Here is a 7224-nt window from a genome sequence, read left to right as displayed (position 1 = left end):
ATTCTAGAACATTAATTTTCGTCATTTTAAATTCTGTCATTTATGAAATCCTTTGTACTTTTAAATTTCATCGTCCAAATGCACTGTAAAGGAAAGTGAAAACAATATTTTAATTTTCAAATTGCATATTTTTATAAAGCAAAAAGTCATTTTTGGTCCCTATGGTTTATTACTTTTATCACTATGGTCCTTGTGATTTCAATTTGAACATTTTTGTCCCCGTGGTTTCAATTTCAAACAATTTAAGGAAAATCCTCGATCTGTCAAAATTCTTTTAACTTCGGTTACTGTTAGAGGGGTAATTTAGTCAATAAATTATTAAAAAATTAATTCTTTTAAAAATAACAATGCAAAATGGAAAAATTAATACATGAAAAATATATCTTCGCCTCTCCTCATCATTTCTCCACTACCCGATAGCACCCTATCCCCAAATTCAGCCCTACCCCTAGTTGTGACCCACCCCAACCCCATCCCTACCGCCAACACTAGTGCACCGACCCCCTTCATCCCTCTCTCTCCGATTTGGCCCTCCACCTCACCCCACCACAGCCCGCTAATCATCCCTCCACCACCATCATAACCTAAAACTAGATATTCTTCAATATACAGCTTCGTTCATCAATCGATTTTTAATAACTTGGAGATAGCTATAGATTTTACCCTTCCTAACTTCAAGTTCTGTTTCTCAAAAACACCATCAAATAAGCCATAATAAGTGAAAATAAAATTGAAATAGGAGTAGTTCTTGGTGGGTGGGTTGGGTTGGAGCGATTTTTTATAATTTTTTATTTTTTATTTTTGTAGATCTATTGGCTATATTGTAATAAATTTTGAGCAATGTGGTCTTTTGCTTGCACTGAATTTTTGGGCTAGACTTGAGACAGAGAAACAGAGAGATAGGTGGGTTGTCTTGTCTTGAGAAGTTTTCTGTTGGGAGGGTGATAAGGGTTGGCTGCTGGGTGGGTGATATTGGGCAGTGACTTGTTAGATGGTGGTTATGGTGGGAGGGGGAGGGCACGTGAGAGAGAGGGGGAGAGCACGAGAGTTAAAAAAGGAATGAATTTTTGTTATTTATTATTAATGTTTTCATTTTGTATTTGTTATTTTGAAAAGAAATGAATTTTTTAATAATTTGACCAAATCACCCCTTGACAAGTAACAGAAGTTAAAAAAAATTGAATAGAAATGGAGAGTTGTCCTTAAATTACTTGAAATTGAAACCACAAGGACGAAACTGTTCAAATTGAAACCACAGGGACCTTAATAGTAAAGGTGATAAACCACAGGAACCAAAAGTAATGTTTTGCCTTTTTATAAAGTAATTGTTTTTAGGGAGCATAATATAGTTTACTAATTTAGTAGAAAGAAATACAATTTAGTCTAATTAGCAAAAGGCAAAAAACCAAAATGTAACAAAAATACCATTACAAAATATGAAAATTACAACATATGCCATTTTCAGTATTTAGTTTTAAACCAAAATTGAAAAACGACATCAAGCCAAAACTGAACCAAAACGACATCAACCGAAACCAAAATTGAATCACAACCCATTCGCGCGACGTTTCAACTTCACCTCCAGAAACCTCTGCAACTTCACCTCCAAAACCTCCAGACCACCAACGATCATCGAAGACCACAAACCCATTCGTGCGACCATCATCGAAGACCACCAACGATCGGAGCCGATTCTTCATTCTCTCTCACGCTAGCCCAACCTATTCCCAAAATCTGAAACGGCGACCAGACGAGCGACGACTTACCAGCAACGACGACGATTGAAGGGTTTAGCACTCTCTTGGGGAAAATCGTAAGAAAATGACCCTAACACAAATTTGCGTTCGATTTTAGGGTTCTGAAATTTTACTTACTGTTCATTCTTCATTCTGCAATGTAGTTTAGGTTTTGGGTTTAGTTTTGGTTTGAAAACCTCTAAAAGTAAAAATCACAAAAGAAAGAAAAAGAGCATCAAAACTGCAGATCGAACAAAAACAGAAACTGCATTGTAGTTTCTGCTAAATTATTTATACTTATTTCCATTTCACGTCATGTTGTTCTGTAGTTTCTGTTATGTTTTGTAGTTCTTGTTTTGGCTATGCTGATCTTTCAATTTCATGTCAAGTTGATGCATATTTCCGGTATATTCTATTTTTTGCATTTTAGTGAACCACAAACCGCATTGCAGCTGTTTCTTGAATGTTGCTCATTTCACGTCATGTTGTTCTCGTAGTTTCGTTATGTTTTGTAGTTCTTGTTTTGGCTATGCTGATCTTTCAATTTCATGTCAAGTTGATGCATATTTCCTGGTATGTTCTGCTTTTTTGCATTTTAGTGAACCACAAATGCATTGTAGTTGAACTACAAACCGCATTGCGCTTCGTACTTCTTGAATGTTGCTCATTTCACGTCATGTTGTTCTGTAGTTCTTGTTTTGGCTATGCTGATCTTTCAATTTCATGTCAAGTTGATGCATATTTCTCGGTATATTCTGTTTTTGCATCTTAGTGAAAGACAAATCAGATTGTGAACTACAAACCGCATTGCGCTTTCGTGCTTCTTGAATGTTGCTCATTTCACGCCATGTTGTTCGTAGTTTCTGTTATGTTTTGTAGTTCTTGTTTTGGCTATGCTGATCTTTCAATTTCATGTCAAGTTGATGCATATTTTCTGGTGTATTCTCTTTTTGCATTTTAGTGAAAGACAAACTGCATTGCAATGAAGCACAAAGTGCATTGCGCTCAGTGTTTCTTGAATGTTGCTCATTTCACGCCATGTTCTTCTGTAGTTTCGTTATGTTTTGCGTTCTTGTTTTGGCTATGCTGATCTTTCAATTTCATGTCAAGTTGATGCATATTTTCTGGTGTATTCTCTTTTGCATTTTAGTGAAAGACAAAGCAGATTGTTGAACTACAAACGGATTGCGCTTCTTTTGCTTGTAGTTTATCTCTACTTGTCCTAATAGTATTTTCATCCCTTCTTGTTGCAGATCACAAATGGCACAAGAAATGTCACCACAAAAGGAGGAAGCTCAAAACCCAACCAAAGCGAAGATTCAAAATGATGGCTCAAAAGAGTAAACCAAAGCCAAAGTCAAAGCCAAACTATGATCGGAAAGCAAAGCACCCAGACTATGTCCAATTTCGGTGCAATTGCAACGCTTTCAACAAAGCATCATTACGGATGTAAAAGACAAGCTCAATGAAAGGCAGAAGAAGCTTCTCAAGAATACCCCATTCTGGAACTTGATTGAGTTGTTTTACAACCAGAGAATCGACATGAATAACATGAATAAGTCAGACCTTGACTTAGTACAGCTGCTCAAGAAATTTGATCCGGATACAAAGTCCTTCAAATTTGGCAATCAAGCATTCAAGATCACAAGCAATGCAGTGAGTCAGATTCTAGGACTGCCAAATGAAGGAAAATCTGTCCAACTTGTCAATGATAAGTACACTTCTACCTTCAGAATAAGGCACTTCGGAGAAAAGGGAAAACCATCAAAAAATCAGGTAGAAGCAGAATTATTAAAGACAATTTCCTTGGCAAACCAACCGAAGAAAGAAAAGGCCAAGGCAGAGGAAAAGAAGAAAACGAACAAAGGAAAAGAAAAGAAAGAAGCTGAAGAAGAAGAAGAAGAAGAAGAAGAAGAAGAAGAAGTTGACTACGACAAGGAGGTGGTCAGCCTAGTATTGGTTCACCTCTGCATGACATTCCTTTTTGCCAACGCTTCATCTACTTTGCATTGGAAAGTATTTGAGCACTGTGTGAATCTACACACACTTTCAAGCTATTCTTGGGCAAGAGCTGTTTCAGCCTACATGAATGAATCCTTGGTCGCAAAAGCAAAAGCAAAAGCAAAGAAGGGTGGAGAAGGCTCTATAGGAGCTGTTTCGGGTTGCATTATCCTAATATTGGTAAGTAAACAAGTGGCTTATGCAATGCATTTTGAGTTTTAGGCAATGCAGTTTCCCTTTAGTGCAATGCAGTTTCTGCTTTTATCCTAAGCAGTTTCCAACCTAATTTATGATATATCTTTCAATTTCATGTTTATGTTTTGTAGTTCTTGTTTTGGCTATGCTGATCTTTCAATTTCATGTCAAGTTGATACATATTTCCTGGTATATTCTGCTTTTTTGCATTTTAGTGAACTACAAATCAGATTGTAAAGAACTACAAACCGCATTGCGCTTCAGGTTTTGAATGTTGCTCATTTCACGCCATGTTCTTCTGTAGTTTCGTATGTTTTGCAGCTTCTTGTTTTGGCTATGCTGATCTTTCAATTTCATGTCAAGTTGATGCATATTTTCTGGTGTATTCTCTTTTTTGCATTTTAGTGAAAGACAAATCAGACAGTGTGAACTACAAACTGCATTGCGCTTCGTGCTTCTTGAATGTTGTTTATTTCACGCCATGTTGTTATGTAGTTTCTGTTATGTTTTGTAGTTCTTGTTTTGGCTATGCTGATCTTTCAATTTCATGTCAAGTTGATGCATATTTTCTGGTGTATTCTCTTTTTTGCATTTTAGTGAAAGACAAACTGCATTGTAGTTTCTGTGCTTCTTGAATGTTGCTCATTTCACGCCATGTTCTTCTGTAGTTTCTGTTTTATGATATATCTTGTTTTTGAACTGTGCAGTTTCTACTGTGTGAGAGGACAAACATAATACAACCAATCCTGGGCAAGGAGAAAGAAACTCCTGCCATTCTTAAATGGAGTCTTGTGGAACTCCACACAAGATTCAACCAAATAAAGGACTTGAATGACATCGAGGTATGCAATTTATCGCATGTTCTACTTTAATGTATCTTGAATGTGAATCCATGCTAAATCATTCTCATTGTACAGGGTATTTTTAAAACTCCTAAAAAGCGAAAAACTACCAGGGAAGAGGAAGACACTGTTGACAAGGTAATTAAAATCAGATACAGCATTGCGCTTGTGTTTTCTACATTGCAGTCATTTTATCGAATGCAGTTTTTGAATCATTCAATCTCATTGTACAGGGTATTTTGAAAGCATATAAAAGGAGAAAAACTACTAGAGAAGAGGGAGACCCTCTTGACAAGGTATAAGAATCTCTAAACAAAGAATTATGCATTGCGGTTTCCATTTCTCCAATGCAGTGCAGTTTCTAATTAGTTTCCGCTCAATATGCAGAAAAAAGAAAAAGAAGATGAAGGACAACAAAGAGAAGCAGAGGAAGCAGAAGACCAAGGAAAACCTGATAATGCTGATCAAACTCCAGAATTAAAAGAGGATGGAAAGAAGAAAATGTTTGAGAATGAAGCTGGAAATGAACCTCTTGCAATTCAAGACCTCTTGGTGAAGTCCATGACAGACCAAATCAACTATCGCCAACGTCAAGATCCTACCTTCATTTGCCCAGAAAGATTACAACTGTGGAAGGATGAAATAAATGAAGACAGTGAGAAGAAAATGAAGGAATTGTGGGATATATTTATCCAAGGAGAAAAGAGATCAAAGGAGTTGGAAGCGAAGTTGGCAACATACGTAGAGAAATTAGATAATGAAGAATATTTGACTGCCACCATGACAGTGGAATCTACAGTTCAGCTTCAGGAAATACAAAATCTAAAAAGGAGGATTGCAGAATTGGAAGGCAAGGAAACTTGTATTGACAAGGAGAAGATTGCCAAGAAAAAGGAGATTGAAGAAAAGTACAAGGTAGAAATTGAAAGCTTGTTCTCAGACCCAACAGTCTTTGAAATGGAGATGGATCTGCCTACAACACAACCAACACAAACCAGTTGAAGAGCAAGAAGAAGAAGAGGAAGAGAAAGAAGAAGACAAGAAAGAAGAAGAGAAGCAACAAGAAGAGAAAGAAGAAGAGAAGAAGCAAGATGCTCCAAAACCTGATGTTCCTTCAAGAGTACTAAGGCTGAAGAATAGAGAAAGAAAGAGGTTTCAAGCATCTTGCTATGTGTACGAAAAAAATAAGAAACCAAAAAAGAAGGCAAAAAAGGATGATGAAGAACTACCACAATTCAAGATTATCTCTTCCGAGGAGCAATCAACACAAGAGGATCCTCAAAATCAGAAGGTGGTATGCAATTACTGCAGCTCAAGCTGCTGCTTTTCTGCTTTCGCATCAGAACAAATAGAAATCGCAATGCAGTGTTATCTCGCTTATGTAAACGCAAACTGCATTGCGCTTACTTTATAAACGGAAATCGCATTGCAGCTTTCTTTTATCAAATGTAGTTTCTAATTAGTTTCTTTCAATCATGCAGCATACAAGAGGCATCTCACCGATGCCACAAATCCAATTCCTGATCCCCCAAAAGGAACGAGCCTTCATGATTCAATACCTGTAGGTATGCAAGAATCAAATGATGAAGATGAAGGAAAAAAAAAGCCAACAAAGAAAAAACTAGGATGGGGTCAAAAGAGGGTTTGGCAGAAAATTCCAAAGGAGGACAGGGACAGAATTCAAGAATACTACTTAAGTACTCAACCTAGGTAATATCTCTATTCCAAAAGAACAACTCTTTCATCTTTTAATTACAATAAACTAAAACTAATCTTGTGAATTTCATGTATTCGAATCCGCAGTGATAGCTTTTGGGCAAGGTGACTCGATAATGAGAAAGTGACAAACCATGATATCAAAGATATTGTATGGGACCTGGAACTGTCACAAAACGTAAGTATAAAATACTAATTCTATAACACACACTGCACTGCATTTTTTATTTGTGCTACCTATATTACCCGTTAATAATTCCATTTTTCTCCAATCAATGTGAAACAGGTTATTGAGGCCTATATCCAAATAGAGGAGGAGAAAATAGGGCCCATGCAGACAGATAGTCCACAGTACATGTCTACATGGACTTGGGTAAGAATTATTTTGAAAATTCAAAGTTGTTTAAACAGACACGGCACTGCAGTTTTCGAAAAATATATACTAACAAATTGCCATTCAATGATGGCAGGCTTACATGCAAACCTTTCTAGAACCAAATTGGCATAGGGCCCTCAGATGAACACTTACTTGAAAACTCGGGAAATGCAATGTTCTCTTCTTCCCGATCATTTCAAGTTCTGAGTTCCACTTTACACTTCTCACATTTCACAAAATGGAACGAAAGTGGAGACACTACAATCCACTTAGATCGTTGGGATCTAGAAAAGAAGAAAAGTGTATTGACATTGCTCAAAATTTTGTAAGTGGAATGAAACTGTCTTAATTTCTCAGC

The 7224-nt window shown here is 36.7% G+C and overlaps 1 long non-coding RNA gene and 1 pseudogene across 2 annotated transcripts; both read left to right on the top strand.

Annotated features, from left to right (window-relative positions):
• Positions 1–3402: 3402 nt before the first annotated feature.
• Positions 3403–6188, top strand: LOC148914918 (uncharacterized; annotated as a pseudogene). The gene is made up of 5 exons (XR_016122914.1): positions 3403–3917; positions 4640–4774; positions 4850–4912; positions 5008–5070; positions 5162–6188. The product of XR_016122914.1 is annotated as an uncharacterized LOC148914918 (transcript).
• Positions 6189–6597: 409 nt separating this feature from the next.
• On the top strand, positions 6598–7004 carry LOC148914917 (uncharacterized). The gene is made up of 3 exons (XR_016122838.1): positions 6598–6668; positions 6777–6863; positions 6961–7004. It is a non-coding gene; the product is annotated as an uncharacterized LOC148914917 (long non-coding RNA).
• The last annotated feature ends 220 nt before the right edge of the window (positions 7005–7224 follow it).

Source organism: Prunus mume, linkage group LG8 (genome assembly GCF_029339155.1).
Source record: "Prunus mume cultivar Tortuosa linkage group LG8, ASM2933915v1, whole genome shotgun sequence".
Taxonomy (NCBI): domain Eukaryota; kingdom Viridiplantae; phylum Streptophyta; class Magnoliopsida; order Rosales; family Rosaceae; genus Prunus; species Prunus mume.
Note: the sequence above shows the minus strand (reverse complement) of the source record. Positions and strands in the feature narration are given on the sequence as shown.